Here is a 22,409-nt window from a genome sequence, read left to right as displayed (position 1 = left end):
GCAAAACTTTTTTTGATGTGTGTATTTTCCGCAGATCATCAGTGTTCGTGGAACACGGTTTGAGAAATCCTAATGTAGTTAAGTGTGGCCCCTTTTATGCAGTCCGTTTCGTAACGAAACCAAGTGATTATAAATTCTGCCGTGAAAACGACAAAGAAATGCCATGATTTTGAAAATACGAACCAACCCCATCGAGAGTTTGCGTCACTTGAAACTTTTTTACTCATTAACCTTCTGAAAATGGTCTGTATGTACTACTGGTTGGAAAAACTAATTTATTTACCTGCGCTGGTCCTTCTTTTTTTTTACCAGATGTGCGGAAATTGAAAATGGGTTCACTGCAGCAACAAAAGTTAATAAATCGTGTAGCAGCTAAGGTATCCGGACGTGAAAGCATTCCTTGAATGAACATATTATACAGCTGGTTTTTGTACCTAAGCAAAATATTAAATAAATTTATTATAGAGCGACGCTTCAACTACTTGCTCGCGAAATGTTAGAAATTATTTTGAATACTCATTAGCTAGATAATGATAAGCAGTGTTTTGAAATCTCTTTGTGTGAGAGTGTGTGTGTGGGGGGGGGGGGGTCTGCCTTTGCGTCTGTGTCGATCCCCTACCTTTTCACAGATCAGCCAGTTAACTACTTCAAAGGTCACTGTACCCTATAGTGATACGTCATGATCTCTTTTCTTGATTTCCATAACTGCACCTTGATAAATTTTTTAACATCAACTTTAGCCCATATAAATAACACTGGAGTTACCGAAGCCCTAATATACGCATCTGAATGCCAACTTTTCAAGACGAAAGTGGTAATTCTTTTAATTTGAGCCCATTTGTAATTTCTTGATATCATTTTTCAGCCATCTGATAACATGGTTACATAGCCCTCTTAGGTAAGCTGAGTCAGAAAATGTGATTGCTTACGGTAACACAACATACTGCGATTACGTCTGTAAGCTATCCAACCATTGTTACCGCTTTCTTTGACGCAGGAATTGAGAGGGGAGCTCCCAATGACAACTGTCGACGCCAAAACACAGTGGGGTCTTTAATTTATATTATTTATAGGTATACATAAACCTTCCTCGTTAAACTATTAGTGAAAGTCTTATTAAAATGCCGCCAGTTGTTACGGATACTCTCATAAAAACACGGTGGAGGACTTTAAAATATGTTTAGGCGTACGCATAAATTGTGGTTAAGCTTAGCTGTTTACTTTACTGCTTTTTCCCGCCAGATACCGCCACCTCTGCAGAAGATCTGCTCTTAACTCCCATAACTGTAAACGCAACCTAAATATAGAACAGATAACAATACATGTATTATACACTCATCATTACTATAATTATCAATTATGTACACAAACATTCCTCTCAAATCATTCCATCTATTTGTGAAAACCTTGTCAAAACTCCTACAGTAGTTGCTGAGATTAGACTTCACATACAGACAGGATAACATGGCGGAAGGCTAATTTACAACTTATGTAGTTTACTTTTTTCTTATTGCACTATAATGCTAATCATTTACATATCCAAAACTGTAATATAATTCAGACTAATCTGAAGCTTTTTGCCAGCCGCATTCATGGTGTTGCGATCTTAATGACAAGAAGCGTATGTAATAGCTTGCTAACAGTCGGTCGAAAGTTCTGACGCTTTTTTGGGATGGAGTGAATTCTTCCCATAATGACGCTGTAATGATTCATTCAAGAACTTTTTCCGTACTCTGCATACACAATAAATACTTTTCTATCTCAAATAATATTACTTCTTTTGGTGTTATACGGAAAGTTTTTAATCATCGTAGACAAATTTGCCTAAAATCGCATCCCGTGGAAAAATAATTAAATCATCCTCCTGAAGAATGAAAAATATTACAAAGCAGCGTCATAAAAACGTTGCGTTTTAAAATGTTCATATTTTAGTTTTTTTTGTTTTTTCACTATCTTAATGGGAGTATACAAGTTAAATTATGAACATTTTAGGCTAATGTCGCTACGAACTCCAATGAGCATTAAGAAAAGAACGTAGATGTGTTTCGTGAGTCTCCTAGAATTTTACATTCCTTGCAAGAAGAAGTCGAATGCTATTTCGTGCCGTGACCGTGGCCGATAGCAATATAATTTTATGACTGGCAATTAGTACGTGCTTTCGTCACCGAAGAAAACGGTGTATGATGTTATACCTCAAAGTACAGTTTCCCGCACAACATCCGCAATAGTTACTCAGACGTGACGTGTGTTCTCACTCAGATTGCGGTACGAGTGAAAGAATACATTACATCGACCCATACCGCTGGTAAACCTTTCGGTTTATAAGGTCGTGGTCCACGAAACTCTTCTGCTCATAACATTTGGCCAGGAACTGCACTGGACGACGGCAAGATTCAACGGACGAGCAACGCCCATGGCAGTTATGGACAACGTGCCAGGAACAGAGGGGTTTCTTGGATCATGACCTTATAGTCCAAAAGGTGTACCAGCAGCAGTGTCATTAAAGCCTTCATTCTGTCGTCATTTCTTTTATTTTTAATAATGTTTTGCAAATGTTAGTCTAGAAAATGATACAGATATAATGATACTGACAAACGAAACTTTAATTAATTAACACTGTAAGTGCAAATCCTGTCTCTCGACCAAACGGGGTGGCGCAGTCGTTAGCACACTGGAATCGCATTCTGGAGGACGACGATTCAAAGCTACGTCCGGCCATCTTGTTTAGGTTTTCCGTGATTATCCTAAATCGTTTCAGGCAACTGTCGAGATGGTTCCTTTGAAACGGGACGGCAGACTTCCCTCACCATCCTTCCCTAGCCCGCTGGGACCGATGACGTCGCTTTTTGGTCCCCTCCCCCAAATCAACAGACCAATCAACCCGTCTCTCGGACCAAACCGTTTCTCGTTTGGAGCCAACTACTATCCAATGACGCAGTAGGAGAACACACGTCTTCTTCACTGATAAGGAGAGAATCTGACCAACAAATGTCTACCATATTGGGCCATCCCTACTTTAGTAGATTTACCTACCTTGGCACTTATGTAAAGTAATCACAGTATACTCAGGCGTTACGAAAACGATGTTGACACTGTCGTGTAGTACTTCCTTTGGGGCGTACAAAGTCTGCCGATTTTCATTCGAGAATGTTGCGACAGCACCTGTTAGATCGTTCACTACACGATGGGAAGAGTGTACGTCCATTGAGCTAAGAATGGAAGACTAAGAACGAAGTCCTTGGATTTAAAAAGGGTGTAAGACAGTGAAGCAATGGCAAACGTGAGATTAAAAATCAAGGTGAAAGGACATCAATTACAAGACTCGCAGATGACAGTGCTATCCATCACAGAAAGTGAGGTAGAATCACAGAACTTGTGGAGTGAAATGGTCTTACGAGTACAGAATGTAGATTTAGAGCAAACCGAAGAAAGAATAAAATAATTAGGAGTAGCACAAACGAGATTAGTGGTAAACTTAATCTCAGTATTGGGGATCACGAAGATGGAATTCTGCTGTCTATAGGTACTTCCTGCTGATCAAGAATGACGAATATTTCCAAGGAGTAAAGTTTCATAGCAGAAGCAAAATAACCCGTGACGGACGAAGCAAGGAAGGCGTAGAAGCCAGACTAGTACAGGCAGGGAGTACATTCGTGGCTAATATAACTCTACTAATAACTAACACAGGTATCGATTTGAGGAAGACATTTCTGAGTACATACGTTATGTACGTTTGGAGCAGAGAATTGCACGGAAGTGAGTCATAGCCTCTTAACGAAGTAGAGAATCGAAGCGTTTGAGACGTGATGCTAGACTAGGACATTGAAAGTTTTGTGGAGAGACAAGAACTGAGTTTAGCGCAGACTCGGCAAGGATAGGATCATACGGAGAAGGCTGACAAGTAGAAGCGATAGAATGATATGTCATGCGTGAAGACACCAGAACTTGCAAAGTAGAAGATGGAGCTACAGAGAGTCGAATGTATCCAGGAAATAACAGAAGACGTTGGATGGAAGTACTACTTCGCCACGAAGAAGTTGGTACAGCAGAGAACTCGTGTCTGGCCACATCAGAAGACTGTTGACACTCTCCTCCCCCTCCACGAACCTCCAAAAAAAAAAAAAAAAAAGTTAAAGATGGTAGGTGTGTGCAAGTAAAGTACGTTTTATACTTCCATTTTGTTGCTTCTCTACAGCAATGTTGCCACTATTAATCTTCCAGCACTCGTAACTTAGGCTTTCCCAATGACTAAATCACGATGTCTACTGCGTGCCATATTTAAATGGGGTGAGCCGTGAATGTTTTTTACCCACAAATCTACAAATTATTCGAAAATGATAAAAACGATTAAAAATTGTGACACATACTAAACTACAGCTCAATACTGCTATGGATCCCGCGCGACCTTCAGCCGGCCCTGGATGCGTGTGTTTATTTACTGTTTCTCTCTCGTTTCTAGCATTTGTAGACTTAGAGAAAGCTCTCGACAATGTTGACTGGAATACTCTCTTTCAAATTCTAAAGATGGCAGGGGTAAAACACAGGGAGCGAAAGAATATTTACAATTTGTACAGAAACCAGATGGCAGTTATAAGAGTCGAGGGGCATGAAAGGGAAGTAGCGGTTGGGAAGGGAGTGAGACAGGGTTGTAACCTGTCCCCGGTGTTATTCAATCTGTATATTGAGCAAGCAGTAAAGGAAACAAAAGAAACATTCGGAGTAGGTATTAAAATCCATGGAGAAGAAATAAAAATGTTGAGGTTCACTGATGACATTGTAATTCTGTCAGAGACAGCAAAGGACTTGGAAGAGCAGTTGAACGGAATGGACAGTGTCTTGGAAGGAGGATATAAGATGGACATCAACAAAAGCAACACGAGGCTAGTGGAATGTAGTCGAATTAAGTCGGGTGATGCTGAGGGAATTAGATTAGGAAATGAGACACTTAAAGTAGTAAAGGAGTTTTGCTATTTGGGGGACAAAATAACTTATGATGGTCGAAGTAGAGAGGATATGAAATGTAGACTGGCAATGGCAAGGAAAGCATTGCTGAAGAAGAGATATTTGTTAACATCGAGTAATGATCTAAGTGTCAGGAAGTCGTTTCTGAAAGTATTTGTATGGAGCGTAGCCATGTATGGAAGTGCAACATGGACGATAAATACTTTGGACAAGAAGAGAATAGAAGCTTTTGAAATGTGGTGCTACAGAAGGATGCTGAAGATTAGATGGGTAGATCATGTAACTAATGAGGAGGTATTGAATAGAATTGGGGAGAAGAGGAGGCTGTGGCACAACTTGACAAGAAGAAGGGACCGGTTGGTAGGACATGTTCTGAGGCATCAAGGGATCACAAATTTAGCATTGGAAGGCAGCGTGGTGGGTAAAAATCGTAGAGGGAGACCAAGAGATGAATACACTAAGCAGATTCAGAAGGATGTAGGTTGCAGTAAGTACTGGGAGATGAAGAAGCTTGCACAGGATATAGTAGTATGGAGAGCTGCATCAAACCAGTCTCAGGACTGAAGACAACAACAACAACAACAACAACAACAACGCTCGTTGAGGACTGTGTTGAGGAGTGACACACGTGATTTTGCTAAGCAGCGTATTTCGACCACTCTGGATCATCAACAGATATAAGTAATTGCGTGAGAAAGACCCTGTTGTCTACTAAGAAGCACATATCAGAGTACCGCATTTTCCCACATTCCACTAGGCGAATACCGTGCTGGTTCCCATGTTCCGCCTCAAATATGCTCTACGCAAATATTTTAAACATTTTTCTCTCACTTGTACACAGAATTTATTCTATACGCAGTCAGATTGGGTACACCACTTCTGTAGGTAGCCCACTCACTTTTTTTGTAGTGTCTTCACTGTGCATATCGATTTTGGTTTTGAAATATAAAATTCAGATTCTGATGAAATTTCGATTGTTATGGTGCCTCACAGTGATGTTACTCGATGTACTGGTGTTCAGGTGTGGCTTGCACTACTTGCTCCAGGTTTCATCCTGCATGATAATATGATGCAAGAATGCCTCTCCTTCATGGCGTAACGAGTGCGCACACACAGTTTCGTGTCGTGTACATACCTACGTTTCAATCAAATCATGCACTACCCTTTGAGATGTAGTTTAAGGGTTTCGTGCCCCACTTAGTAAAAACGGAACCCCATAGGATCCCTTTGTTGTTCGTCAGCCTGTTTGTCGGTCTGACCGTCCGATGGTCAAAATACCTTTTCTTCAGGAATGCGTAGACGTAAGAAGTTTAAATTTATGTCACAAATTGAGGTGTATGTTCCCTTGGCGGTGTAACAAACTAAAGCTTCTAAGTCAATGAAGTTATAAGATACGGCCGTTTATGTTGTCTGTTTTAACACTTGCCAACTCACTTATGAAAGTCTATAGGTACTTCCTGTTGATCAAGAATGACGAATATTTCCAAGGAGTAAAGTTTCATAGCAGAAGCAAAAGAAAACAATCCGGTAACTGTTAATTTATAATTGTATCACACGAAAAACTTTTCTTTTGTCATTTGTTATCCGACGTCAAACTTGAAACTAAAAGAATCAGTAGATCTGCATTCAGGCTGACTGGGTTGGAATGGTGAAAGTCAAAACATCAGGCAGGCTTACGGTCCATTGGGGGTGTAAAAATCGAAGCTTCTATGTCAGAGTAGTCTGCGAATGTTTGTTTGACAATGAGCTAGAAACGCCATGTGTACGTGCAGTAACCACTCCCGCATCTCTGATGGATTAATTCTGAAACGCATCATGTGAGTGATATAGTCATTCCTTACCTAATATTTGACTCTTACCACTGCGACTCAGTCATCCGGAATTGTGAACTACTTGTTATTATGATAATGGTCGCCTGCCTTCTGCATGAGTGTATGCCACATTTATACTCGTATTACTGCGATCTTGGAAACCCTATCTTGCCAGTATCAATACCCCAACAGGCGAAACTGCTCGAGTTTTCGATACCCGGACTAGATACACTATCTATATACATAATTAAGTTGTACGAAAACCCTTTGCGCCAGTCTTGCCATCCATTCTTCGTAATGCAGAGCACAATCCAGGTGAATAACACACACCAGTCAAACAATCATAAACCCCATAGAAATTCTATTCCTATTACTTCAATTTTGTTCTGAGTATCATTTAGAGAGAAATGACTGAAGTACTACAGTTTCGAAAACTGTACCTATATACTGTACCTCTTACTTTATAATTGTTTTGTGTAACTGTAATAAACAATTATGTCATAAATCACTTTAAAGAAGAAAAACAGACGATTGGACGCAAGATCAGATAAACATCTAGGTCAAATTGAGCATTCTTACAACTTTAAAACCGTCACATATGCGAATGTTAATTACCACTAGAGCCTACTTTTGTTGCAACGCCTAGTCCCGCAAATAGATGCATTTCACTTTAACTAATTTCTTCAAGGCAAAGTGCATGGGGAGAGCATAAATGCTAGTACTAAGAGTAATGAAATGCATGATTCGAATATTTGTGTTCGACCTTTATTAGATGAAAGCTAATCAGATAATTCCTTACAAAAAGCTTGGAAACCACTAAACCGAGTGGTATTACGTATATGTGAATTTTACATTTGAAAATCAAAGCTGTTATAGGCATTCACATCAAAAATATGTGTTGCCACTGGTGAAGACACTGCAAAAGATTTGAGTGGGCTATATAAATGTTTATCGTAGGCATTAACTATTACTTAGATTTATAAACCAATGACCTGAGTAGTGTGTGTTAGCCGCGCGGAGAGGCCGCGCGGTTAGAGGCGCCATGTCACGGATTGCGCGGCCCCTCTTGCCGAAGCTCCGATTCCTCCTTCAGTCATGGATGTGTGTTGCTCTTAGCATAGGTTAGTTTAAGTAGCGTGTAAGTCTAGGGATCGATGACCTCGGCAGTTTGGTGCCTTAGGAATTCACACACACACACTGTGCGTTACCAAACGATGTGTAGTTGCCTCCAAAGGAGGTGAGGAGGATTGAGTATTTGAGCTGATTAATCAGCGAAGGTCATCAGTCTCCTATCTCCCCCCAGGACAGGAGAAATGTACTGCCTGTTTATACGATGGGTGATGAAAAATTCTTCGATTTGATTCCTTGAAGATAAAATTAAATAACGAGTTGGAGTTCATTTGAAGAGTCTGAAATCTTAATGAATAACTGTGTAAATATCAGATATTCACCATAGTACACTATGTTGTTTTGCAGGTGATCGTCGAGATCGCGGAGTCACAAGCAAGGTTCTCGTCATAGGAGTTGCTCGTCATGAAAGTTTTGTATCTCCAGACAAAGCCCGAAAGGAAATTCACACTGAGATGTCACAAACACTTGGATAGAAGGGTGATTCCTACAGCACTGCGAAGTCTTGGATATATGTTTCAAGAGTGGCCATTACACTACTAAAGGTTAGGGATGGCAGTGGTGGTCCTTAAACCACAACCGACACTGCAACATGCATACATGTCCGAGACAATACAGGCATTGCTGTATCATATTGATCTGCCGACGCCAGGCAGCTACTTTCTATTAAAATGTCCTCCCCTGTACGGGAATTACACTGTGTGTGTACGAGTAAAGATTGTGAAGGAGGAATGACGGCATATGAAAGTCTGGTTATGGCCCTGGGTCCTGCATGTGTAGCCAAACCGGTTAAGATGACTAATCGAGTGAAGCATGAAATCCGGGATCGCGTCCCGACGTGGTACAAATTTGGCTGTCGTCATTCCTTTACACATGAGATGGTGGTTCGTATTCGCAACTATGAATACATTTCATGTACCACAAATATTGATTTTTATTTCATGAATGGTAATCTAAATGGTAAGAAATAACCACTACGTTTACGTTGTACCAACACGTTGGATGTCCGGTACAGAACCGGCACATAACGCCCTGTTCTGTACCGAGGCTATATAGCTTAACTCCTCTGGACTTCTTTCATTTGGATGGACTTGTGCATCGCGATATTCTAATTCCAGAGAAAATGCACAACTGCATCGTATTTGCTTATTATACACTTTGGGAAGCAACAATGGAAGCAGCGATGAATTTATCCATTCAGGGCAGAACGAGTGTATGACTGTCAGTTGGGACCACTCTGAGCGCCTTTGAATGTTCCACCCCTTTTTGTGCCCACAGTGGATTACAGTAGCAGAAAATGATACTGAGTAATCCTTTTTCCGTTGTTTATTAAGTTGCAAGTTCTATTTGCGAGAATATTTAACGCGTTTTGAGAAGAGGAAGTTAATTACAGAATGAAAAATATGCGTAGTATGTTCTGTTTAGAAAAGACGTAAGGCTGTTCTTATCTTCGAAACGAACTAAGTTACAAGAAAGGCCGTCAAGGTCGATGGTAAATGCCAACTTGGTGGCTAAACAATATTTGTATAACACATTTTTATTTTGCGTATGGACAAAAATCACTTGGAGTGGTCAAGACAAATGGAACATTCTGAAGCTAGGGTTATCCAGACTGTTAGACGACCAATTCCCCCAAAATGACGATAATTTATTCCCTATAGTAACGAGAGGCATTGTCGTTATTGCCTTATCCATTCATTTCCCAAGTGCTATCGAATTATTTTTATGCAGAAAAGTAACACATTCACGCGGTGATCTACAAGTAGCACATGTAGTCTGGAGAAGCAGACTGTGACGCTACTGTAGGAGTCGTCATAGTGGTCTCAACACTCTCTTAGGTTTTTAGTGTCATGTGAAGACGGCGTCCGTTGTTCTCTGTGAGCTCCGCTGTTGGGAATTCGATACGTCTGCTTCCTTTAAATTACTTATATTCCTATCACTCGTCCGACAATTAACGGATTCCTTGTAGTATTCATGTGGATGAGCTTACAATTCTCATTATTTGAAAATTGACTGTCACTTTCCGCATCGTTACAGAAAGCTTGTCGTAATAATTTTGTAACTGTTTTGATCTTGTGATGACCTGTCTAGACGGTAAACGACACCGCCACCTGCAGACAATTTAAGACCAGGTTTTCATTGAAAATGGTCGAAAATTCGATATTTAATTGCATTTTGGAAATGTGTAAGTGCCAATAATGTTGGGACAAAAAGGTTTTTCAATCTGTGGGACGCTCTCAGCTGCAAACGACGCTGATCATGATGATGTTTGTTTGTGGGACGCTCAACATCGTGGTCATCAGCGCCCGTACAAGTTCCAAATCTTTCCATTTCCAGTCTCGGCACTACCCGAATGATGATGAGATGATGAGGACAACACAAACGCCCACCCCCGGGCGGAGAGAATCCCTAACTCGGCCGAGAATCGAACCCGGCATCCCATCAGCTGAAGACGCCCGGCGCAAGTAGAAAACTTGCCGTGCCGTGACGCACTTTCACAAAATATTTTCGCCGAAATAGCTGACGAACAACTTGTCCAGGCTGCCGAACTCAGCATATCCAGTTCAGCCACATCGGCTATTCTCATCACGAATTACGAGGGAATTGATTTCCAGGAACAATTGGACTTAGAGAAGGGGTTGATGTAAGATCCTGAATTGTAGACCAAACGTAAGTAGCGAAAACACTTTTTCTCAACCAAATATTGGTCAACATTGGTCAAAACATAATTTTTGGTCCACCATATTTCATTACCCATTTTGAATTTTGAAAATGTCAGTTCAGACTTGTGTTCAGCGACATAAGAAATATGTAATAACTTGTTGTTTTTATGCAAACTGAATTAATAGTATATATAATAAGTATTCCCTAAGCTTGCTCGAGAAATGTTGTTTCAAAACTGTGTGCAGCATAAAAGAAAAATAGTTCAACCTATTTTCTATTTTTACCTCCGAAAAGTAAAACATTTTTCTTGAAGCTTATCCCTACAATACATGAAATTCGTTAATATCAACTATTTTTTCCAAAGCTATAAAGGGTGAAACAAACCCCCACAAATCGTAGCACCATGTCGTTAAATTTAAGGTTATTTCACTGTGGTTGGGTATAAGCTCCCATAAATTTAATGTACTAGTAGTATCGACTGGTGTTATTCATAGTTGACCTCAGATAACTCCCGAGGGGCTTCACTCCACGGAGTCTGCGTACTTCTAAATCGCAAGCCCTTGATCAGACCATAGTTAGGGACACTATTTTCTTGTGTTGAAAATCTAAAATAAAGTTCAACGTATGATCATCCATAACACCAAAAATATCGTTTCTATGTCTTTTCTCTGTCTCAAAAATGTTTCCAAACTTTGCCTCTCATTTGCTCATTTTAATGAGAACCTGGCCTTAAGAAGACTTCCGATGTTCTCCCCTAAATCATTTATCTAGATTAGCAACAGCAGAGTGTCTATAACACTTCCTGCGGATACGCCAGATACATTATTTGAAAATTGACTGTCACTTTCCGCATCGTTACAGAAAGCTTGTCGTAATAATTTTGTAACTGTTTTGATCTTGTGATGACCTGTCTAGACGGTAAACGACACCACCACCTGCAGACAATTTAAGACCAGGTTTTCATTGAAAATGGTCGAAAATTCGATATTTAATTGCACTTTGGAAATGTGTAAGTGCCAATAATGTTGGGACAAAAAGGTTTTTCAATTTGTGGGACGCTCTCAGCTGCAAACGACGATGATCATGATGATGTTTGTTTGTGGGACGTTCAACATCGTGGTCATCAGCGCCCGTACAAGTTCCAAATCTTTCCATTTCCAGTCTCGGCACTACCCGAATGATGATGAGATGATGAGGACAACACAAACGCCCACTGGATGACATTCTGTCAGTTACTACGAACTTTGCCTTTTTTGACAGGATCTCATGAATCCAGTCACACCACTGAGATGATGCTTAATAGACACGCAATTTCACTAGAAGCTGCTTGTGAGGAACGGTGTCAAAAGTCTTATGGATATCTAGAGATATGTAATCATGTATCCCATGCCGGTAGCATCCACGACTTCGTGTTAATAAAGAGCTAGTTGCAGTTCACAAGAACGATATTTTCTGAATCCGTGCTGTATGCCAATAGATTGTTCACTTCGAGGTAGGTCATAATGTTCGAACACACTAATTTATACGTTCCAAAAACGTATCACAATTCGACGTCGGTGATGTGGGGCTTTAATTCAGCGAATTACTTCTATTTCATTTATTGACTACTGGTGTGACTTGTGCCACTTCCCAGTCTGTAGCTACCGATTTATTGTTGAGGGAGTGGTTGTACATGATTGATAAGTATCGAGCAATTACATCAGCTCACTCCACGAGGAACTAAAATGAGACACAATCTAGCCTTTAGTAAGTGATTTAAGTTGCTTCTCTACACCAAGGATAACCGACTTCATAGTTTCTGGTGGTAACAGCTGCTCTAGATTCGATTTCTGGAATATTTAATCCGCGTTCTTGCGTGAAACAATGTCGGAAAACCGTACTCGGTAACTCGGCATTAGTGGGCCTGCAATCAGCACATTACCAATGCTGTCACACAGTGAAGGTATTGATTGTATCTTGCAGCTGGTGTACTTTCTTTACGGCCAGAATCTCATCCGATTTTCTGCCAGGTATGGAGACGGATTTTCTTTGTGTACAATCTTACAAGCATCACGCATTGAAGTCCGCGCTAAATGCCGAGGTTCTGTAGGACATTGATCGATGGGGATTTGGCATAGTTTTTCTCGTTGCTTCTGCAACGTTGTTCTGACCTGTTTTGCATCCCGATGCGGATTAGTTGCATCTCTTATTAATTTCATTGGTATAAACGTTCATTCGGGTATTCTAATGTTTTTAATGTGATACTTTTAATTTAGTTTCATCTGGAGGAGTTCCTGAAGGCTATTGCCAACAGCTATTAAGTATTTTCTGAAATGTATGACTCGCAGCAGTCTCTAGGTCTTTTACTTGTTAGCAGTTTCTTTTAATCCTCATACTCTGAAAGAGCACATATTATTTGCGTATCTTGTCATATTAATATGGGAATACAGGTTTGCTTTTTAGATTTCCGAAGTTCACATGGCACCGTGTTCGTAACATTGTCACGGTGATATGACATGATACGTAAATAATATATGAAATTTTATGTTGTTATAGTGGTTGATAACTGAAAGCAGTAGTAAAAGTAAAGGATATGTAGCCAGCTGCATATCATGAATATCATAAACGTTCCCCTAAGTTTACTGAATCAGAACGCTGTACTCACCTGTCGAACAAATTATAAAATAATGTATTCTTTAATTAAGTCTTTTTTTAGTTATCAGTCTGACTAGTTTGATACGACCAGCCACGGCTTCCTATCCTGTGGAAATCTCTTCGCCTCACAGAAGCACTTGCACACACTGCTCGAATTAATTGCTGCATAGTCGGCCGCTGTGGCCGAGCGGTTCTAGGCGCTTCAGTCCGGAACCGCGCTGCTGCTACGGTCGCTGGTTCGAATCCTGCCTTGGGCATGGATGTGTGTGATGTCCTTAGGTTAGTTAGGTTTAAGTAGTTCTAAGTCTAGGGGACTGATGACGTCAGATGTTAAGTCCCATAGTGCTCAGAGCAATTTGAAGCATTTTTTTTAATTGTTGCATATACTCCCAACTTCAATTTTTCTATACGGCTTTTACCCGCTACACCTCCCCATAGGGCCACGGAAGTTATTCGCTGATCTCTTAACACGTGTCCTGCGATCCTGTTCCGTCTTCTTATCAGTGTTCTATATACGTCCCTTTCACCAACGATTTTGCAGAGAACTTTCTAATTTGTTATCAGTCCACCTGGTTTTCATCATTCTTGTATAGAACCACATCTCTTCTTTTGCATTTTTCTCCATTGTTTACTTCAGCATTAATTATTCTGATGCCAAGGTAGCAGACTTATTTCATTTAATTTACTTCTTAGTCACCATTTTTACTGTTAAACTTGTCGCTAATGTCATTTCCAGCACTACTCATTACCTTCGTCTAGTTTTAGCACACCCTCAATCCATATTCTGCAGTAATTAGACGATTCCGTTGATCAGGTCCAGTAATTCTTCTTCACTTTCACTCAGGACAGCAATGTCACGGTGGATATTAATCCCACTCCAGAAGCTTCAATTGCTGTAATTGTTTCTACGATGTGGAGATTGAACTTTAACGGTCTTATTCGGACATTCTCGATTTCGGTCTTCCATTATCATTCGTTTCCCTTGTTTATTGAAAATACTGCATATTACCCACCTCTCGATGTAGTTTCCACGTATTATCCTCAGAACTTCAAACATCTCACACCATTTTACACTGTCAACCGCTTTTCCTAGGTCCACAATCCTCTGAACGTTTCTTGATATTTCTTCAAATGGTTCAAATGGCTCTGAGCACTATGGGACTTAACTTCTAAGGTCATCAGTCCCCTAGAACTTAGAACTACTTAAACCTAACTAACCTAAGGACATCACACACATCCATGCCCGAGGCAGGATTCGAATCTGCGACCGTAGCAGTCGCGCAGTTCCGGACTGAGCGCCTAGAACCGCTAGACCACCCCGGCCGGCTCTTGATATTTCTTCAATCTATTCAAAGCGTCCGTTATCAAGCGCAACTTCAGAACTGCCTCTCCGTCCCTTTGCATTTTCTAAAGCGAAATTTACCTTCCATCAGAGATCGATTGTATTTTCCGTTCTTCAGTGTGTTATTCTTGTAAGTTACTTTGATGCACGAGCTATTGAACAGATTTTACGTTGTTATGTGCTCGCATAGAAGCAGCCTCTCCGGCTAAACAAGCAGCGCAGTTACAGCTGTCGTCTTTTCTCCATAACAAACAAAAATCGTTTTCCACATACACCCTCTCTCTTAACCGGTGGTATTTTAGGGCCAATGTACATTCTGACACAAATGACATCGGTGACCTTATGACACAATACGGAAATCAAAATAATGAAACAGTCACTCTCCAGTTAATTAGTCTGTTCCATGAGCAAGGCCGCGGCAACACCGACGAAACCTTGTTTGTCTCATTTTTTTCAGTATTGTGAATATTTTAAGAGACGGTGCTGCAGTAACCCAGAATGATTACTATGATTAACAAAGGCAGCAGAAGCCTACGTATATACATCAGATTTTTCTTACCTGAGGACGAAATATTTCGAGGTGTCACTGTTGTATAAAACATTCTCGGATTTCTTGCCGAGTCAATTGAGGGTTACACTTTGAACTTTAGACGATTACCTGTGTCAGCTTCGTTAGGAGCATTGATGGATGCCCATACTCATCGAAATTACAGGGGTTCATCACACTAAGTCGAAAATTTAGGAGTATGACTTAATTGACCGAAGGTGTGAAGAAAACTGCAAAAATTTTGTTCAGAAACTGTAAGTAATCATTTTAATTGAGCAACTGTTCTGAGCTACCAAGATGTAACTAGTGGTATAAATCTCGAGATTTCATCATGAATTGACGCGGCGAGGAGTCCTACAGTGTATTATACAGATTTCTCTTATGCTGTCGTAAATAAAATGTGGACGAACATTATTTTGAACTGAAATATGATTTTCAGTTAATGAAGTATCTACAAGCAGCATCAGCTGATTTATTTTCTGAATACAAGCAAGTGGAAAGCGTTCCAAAGAGGCTTGGACAATAGTAGTGATGAAAGAGCTGCCGAAACGCAATCAGAGGCTCTTGCGTTTCGAGCCTATAATTTGCTTACGAACACACTTTTGGTGGTGTCGCCTCGTATGGTGCGGGTACAATGATTGTTTGCCTCTCTCACAACCTTGGTCCCGCCTACTTACGCAGTCTCTACGATGGTAAGTACACGCTGTCGACACTGATGGATGTCTATGCTCGTCCAAATAACATGGGCACATCAAAGCACGTCGAAAATTTAAGAGTTGGAGTATATTGTCCATAGATCTAAAGGACGCTAAAAAAATTCTGCTCAGAAACTGCATGCAATCATTTTAACTGCACAGCAGTTCAACGCTACCACCTACACGAATAACGTAGCGGATGTGAATTTCCTTCTGGTTCCTTGAATGACCCATATAAGAAATTTCTTTTCCAAATATTAAGTGAAAAACTGGGATATTTTTAATCGAATTGTAAACACTTTATTTATCTTTAGTGACTTGGGTGCTTTTCCTCTCGGCTGTAATGTTACTATCAGTCCAAGCAAAGCTGACTGGTTGTCATTGCACCTTGAATTCCATCCATTCATTGCTGCTGCTACAATACACTGAAGCGCCAAAGATACTGGTATAGGCACGGGTATTCGAATACAGAGATATATAAACAGGCAGTATACGCCGCTGAGGTAGGCAACGTCTGTGTAAGACAGCAAATGTCTGGCGCAGTTTTTAGATCGGTTACAGCTGATACAATGGCAAGTTAGTAACATTTAAGTGAGCTTGAACGTGGTGTTGTAGTTGGCGCACGAGCAGTGGGAGAGAGTGTCTCGGAAGTAGCGATGAAGTGAGAATTTTTTCCGTACGAACATTTCACGAGTGTGCCATGAATATCAGGAATCCGGTAACACATCAAATGTCCGACGTCGCTGAGGCCCGAGAAAGATGCTACAAGAACGGGGCCAAATACTGCTGAAGAGAATCGTCCAACGTGTCAGAACTGCAACCCTTCCGCAAATTGCCGCAGATGTCAATGTTGGGCCATCAACAAATGCTCAAAGACACATCCTCAACATCGGGTTTCGGAGCCATAGGTCCACTCTTATACTCTTGATGACTACACGACATAAAGCTTCACCCCTCGCCCCGGCCCGTCAACACCGACATAGGACTGTTGATGACTGGGAACATGTTGGATGGCCCGACGGGTCTCGTTTCAAATTGTGTCGAGCGAATGGACGTGTACGGGTACAGAGACAGCCTCATGCATCCATGGACCCCGCATGTCAGCAGGGGACTGTTCAAGCTGGTGGAGGCTCTGTAATGGTGTGGGGCGTGTGCAGTTGGTGTGATATGGAACTCCTGATACGTCTAGTAACGACACTGACAGGTTACACACACGTAAGCCTCCTGTCTGATCACCTGCATGCAATCATGTGCATTATGCATTCCGAAGCACTTGGGCAAATTCCAGCAGGTCAATGCGACGCATCACATGTCTAGATTTGCTACAGAGTGGCTCCAGGAACACTCTTCTGAATTTAAATACTTCCGCGGCCTACCAAACACCCTGACATGAACATTATTGAGCATATCTGGTATGCCTTACAAAGTACTGTTGCGGATTTATGGACAGCCCAGCAGGGTTCATGGTATAAATTCCCTCTAGGACTACTTTAGACATTAGTCGAGTCCGTGCCATGTCATGTTACGGCACTTCTGCGTGCTCGTAGGGGCCCTATACGATATTACGCGTACTAGTTTCTTTGGCTCTTCAGTCTAGGAGATATACAACTGGAACAGCAGATATTCTGTTCACTACACTCTTACCACACTTCGGCTAGTACGCTAATTTCGGGAGATATACACAGACTATGCAAATTGTCATGGAGGTGCACAACGACCATCACGTAAATAAATTGTATTTATTGCTTATTTCACCCTCTCTGTTCACAAAATCGCATAATTTTGTAGAAGCGAGAAACCTTATATCAGAAAATCTAATTGTGTAGTCTTCCGCGGCCAGAATCAGTCGACATAAAAGTTTTCTGGGTATGGTAGCGCGTCATAATATATAAAACTACTGCTGCTGGAGAAAAACCAACGTTTCGGCCACGGTTGAAGTGGCCTTGTTCTGGGTCTACAGACGATCTGTTTACAAATAAAGATGATGGTAAAATGCTCTCCCTTATAAAAAATAAAGTATCCGCAATACAGCGTTGTATATGGAAGTAAATTTGTACACACAAACATCATCGATGATAAGAGTTGCATTTTCTTGTTACAGGAAAATCGCTGCCAGAGTGCAATAACCTTTTCGTGTTTATCACCAGGCCTCGAGGCTGTATAAGGCGTGTGAACATCGTAACGTGTTGGATGATAACTGTGAAAGACACAGAGGTTCCACGTACTCGTCTGAGGCAGCGTTATCAGCCCCTGACTGAGTTCTAAGTGAGCCTTTATATTGTTTGGGTCCATTTGGCCGGCTGGTCGAATCGTGCGATATCCTAATATATGGAGTATTCGGATGTTACAATGGCGCTATATTGCACTACATGGGAAAGAGAGGGGCGGCATTCTCGCCATCAAGGTTCCGGTGGTACACGTTTGAAAATCAAAAGGGAGGACGGCTATACTGCCCACCAAACGCATAGTAACCCCTTCACATCAGCGGCTACTGTTCAGAACAAGCAGTTGACCCCTTGCAGCATTCTGTGTCATCTCGCAGAAATTCTAGGGAATCACCATCCCGTCTGTCGGCTGGCGTCAATAGTCCTTTCCACACACAACGCAGTGCGTATAAGGTGCGTCTCGTCTTACACATTCTTCGTGTAACAGAAAGTCACTTGAAACATTTCACAAACGCCACATGCTATTGTCGCAGAGCACCAAAGAAACGTCTTTGACTATTCAATATACAATTTCGGGGAGATAATTTTTATGCTGCCAAGTTTTTGTTTCTTTTATGCCTTTGTCGACAGTTTAAAATGGACATAGTGGTTGGTATGGCTCCCATACACCGGAAGACCTCAGTGTAATTATTGTTGCAGCAGATGGAGAGAAACAAGCTTGAAGCTGTCATAAACGTTTCGCCTCGTAAAGGTTACACGGAATCGGGTCCTGTCGCTTACGACGTTCTATTGTTAACTGCACCAGCTGGTGTCCTGGCGGTCGTTTACGACGGTCGTGGCGAGATTTGCTAGAAGGAATGACATATGTATGACATTCAGTTAACAAGCTTCCAAAACCGTTCTGTGACCTGACACAAACAGACTGGTTATTCAAGTATTCAAGTACATATTCGCAACATCACGTGATGATGAAAATACACCAGTAGAAATTCCACATGGCCCACTTTATTTTAGCCGGCCGGTGTGGCCGTGCGGTTAAAGGCGCTTCAGTCCGGAATCGCGTGACCGCTCCGGTAACAGGTTCGAATCCTGCCTCGGGCATGGATGTGTGTGCTGTCCTTAGGTTATTTAGGTTTAAGTGGTTCTAAGGTCTAGGGGACTGATGACCACAGATGTTAAGTCCCATAGTGCTCAGAGCCATTTGAACCATTTGAACCAGATTATTTTAATGCTTCAGGCATAAGCCACAATTAAAAAATTCAGCTTGATCTGCTAGAAAGAATACTTTACGTACTAACATCCACATCTCCGTCTTGATAGAAAAAATTGAATCTACAATGAGAATCGAGAAGTGAATAAGAAAAAAAGAAATGAAGTATTTGAAGCTCGGAAGGGTCAATGCCGGAAAGTAATCTGACCTTTTTCCAAATTTTCCTTTTTATCACACTTCCCTCGCAATGCGTCTGTCAATGTCATGATAATCCTGTTCTACATATTTTTATTCTTAAACGTTAAAAAATTTTGTGATCACTGAGAGGATAACTATAGAGGAATCCATATTACTTTATACCACAAACCGTAAGCTGTGGCTACGCGTAGGCGTAGTTTTGACATGTTCCGCGATTGTACACAGTACGTTCTAGTAACGTAGAAACGAGTTCCGCAGAATGAGTGTACGAAATATTTAGATTATATTTTAATTTTATATTTTTAACGTGACAATAGACGGTTGTTTCAGTACTGACCTTCGCAATGTCAGAACCTGACGACCGACGCAAATTGCAAAACACGAAGTCATTCGCACGACGAGAGTTAGAGACTGACGACACTGCATTTCATTGTTTCCGCAGACAAATGACTGACGGCTGGTGTTCCTTGTGGTTGAACTGGCCTGCTGTCAATATTGAATGTTTGCCTTTGGACACCGCTTCGAGACGGCGGTAAATGCGAGGGATAATAGTTGGAGCCGCATCACCCGTGTGGCGCAAGCACGATGACTCAGGAGCCCAATGTTCCTGCTAATTGTGGCCCTGAAACCCCACACTGAAAGGAAGCCTTCGGCGATGGTGGACCGTGTATGTTGTCCAACGAGAAATGCGAAAGATGTATAATACTGTTTTAGACAAATTTCTACATTTTATTCTATATCAGCAATCTTTGCAGAGAGTCTGACTCCGGCAATTTAAAGTCCAATAATCGTATTGCTAGAATTCGATGTTTAGCATCACGAGGGTTAGAACAGTATTTTCTCTTCTACTTTAGGGGTTCGAGAGTCACGCCATCAAACAGCCGCTTCCTTGACCCCATCAATCGTTAACGTATCTCAGACATTTACGTACATTTAATAGCTCTCAAAGTCTCACCTTTAATGATTAAGAAAATCGGTCGCCGTTAGCTTCTGTGTACGACTATACTACATACCTGGTGCTTCCAAGATTACTGGGGTCATAAAACACGTATCGGTAATAGACATGAACCACGAATCGCGAAGAGGATACGAGTCTGACGTAAAAACACCTTGCGCCTAAGGCCAGGTTCTCGTTTGGACGGGGAAAAAATAAGCAAAGTTTGGAATTTATTTTGAGACAGTGAAATACATATGATCTGTTTTAGGATTATGTTTGATCATATTTTGAAGTTTAGTTTAGATTTTCAATACAACAAAAATGGCGACCGTAATTATGCCTTTGTCAAGGACCTGCGAACTTGAAATACGTACACTGTGTGCAACGTAACCCCTCAGTAGTTACCTGAAATCAAAAATGGGTAACATCAGTCGATACCACATTACTTTTATGGGAGCTTATACCTAACCACAATGAAATAACCTTAAATTTAACGATGTGGTGCTAACTCGAACTTCGAGTTCGATTTGAGCGGGTTTGTTTCACTCATTATGTATTTACAAAAAATAATTGGTATTATTAAATTACAAGCCTCAAGAAAAGCGTTTACTTTTCGGAGGTCAAATGTAGACGTTAATAGGTCGAACCGTGAGTCAAAGGTAGATCTTAATAGGTCGAACCGTTTTTATTTTATGCTGGACGCAGCTTTGAAAAATGTTTTCTCTAAAAAGTTGTTTAAAAAAATGGTTGAAATGGCTCTGACCACTATGGGACTTAACATCTGAGGTCATCAGTCAGCTAGAACATAGAACTACTTAAACCTAACTACCATAAGGACAGCACACACATCCATGCCCGAGGCAGGATTCGAACCTGCGACCGTAGCGGTCACGCGGTTCCAGACTGAGTCGCCTAGAACCGCTCGGCCACTCCGGCCGGAAATTGTTTAAAATTTAGGGAAAACTTTTGTATGCATTATTAGTTCAATTTGCACAAAACTACAAGTTCTTTTATATTTTTTATGTCGCTGAACACAAATCTGATATTAGATTTTTAAAATTCAAAGGGGCTAAACCAATATGGCAGAATAAAAATTATGTTTCTATCAACTTTGACCGAAATTTTAGAAGAATAAAATTTCGTTACTTACTTTTAGTCTGCAATTCCAGAACCGAACATCAACCCCTTTCTCTAACTCGAATTGTTCTTGGAGAGCAATTCCCTCGTCCTTCTTTGCGAGAAAAGCCGATCTAGCAGAGCTGGATATACTGCATTCGCTAGCCTGCTTACGTTGTTCCTAAAATTTCTTAGCGAATATGTCTGCATGCATACTGTAATACAAATCGTTTTGTGAACGTGCGTCACGGCACGATGAAGTTTTTACCTGAGGCGGGTGACTCTGGCTGAGAGCGCCCCACATCGGCTATGACAGAGCTTCGGACAATGTGCGTAGAAACTTTTTTAACGCACGGATTAAATAAACTTTTCCTCCCAACATTCTAGACAGAAATACCTTTCAAAAAAACAACAAAACTCGATTTTTCGACCATTTCCAATGAGAACTTTGTCTCGAGGGTAACAAAACCGGCACTGATATTGATGATGCAATGTTACTAGGAATAGCGTAGAGGTACTTAAGTAAAGCAGAGATCTCGATCATGACGGATTCATATATTCCTTGGTATTTGTGAAATCTGTATAGAGTATTTGGAAACAGAAATATTTAAAATTTATCTTTAAGATACCAAACCTGTTCCAGAAATATGGCATCGGAAGAACATCGTTCATGGACATATCAGATCCGTGGATAGTATAATTGTACCGCATAGATTGAAAAGTGGACATGAGGCAAAATTTCTTGTTTTAATTAACTGTCATCTTGGCACCGCAGGAATAACCTGACGTACAAGATAGAAGAACAACTTCGCTCCTCAAGAGTTACTTCGATAAAGACACATTACTCCTACAAGTGTGGCAGTGAACGCAGGTCTTCGCTTCGTAAAAACACATTTTTAGACTTTAAAAACAAATATGAAATGAAGTAAGTCTGGGTCACTACATTAAACAATTCACAAATTCGTTTTTTTCCTTCATCATTTACATTATTGTACTTCTA

The sequence above is a fragment of the Schistocerca piceifrons genome, chromosome 8, assembly GCF_021461385.2.
Source record: "Schistocerca piceifrons isolate TAMUIC-IGC-003096 chromosome 8, iqSchPice1.1, whole genome shotgun sequence".
NCBI classification, from domain to species: domain Eukaryota; kingdom Metazoa; phylum Arthropoda; class Insecta; order Orthoptera; family Acrididae; genus Schistocerca; species Schistocerca piceifrons.
Note: the sequence above shows the minus strand (reverse complement) of the source record.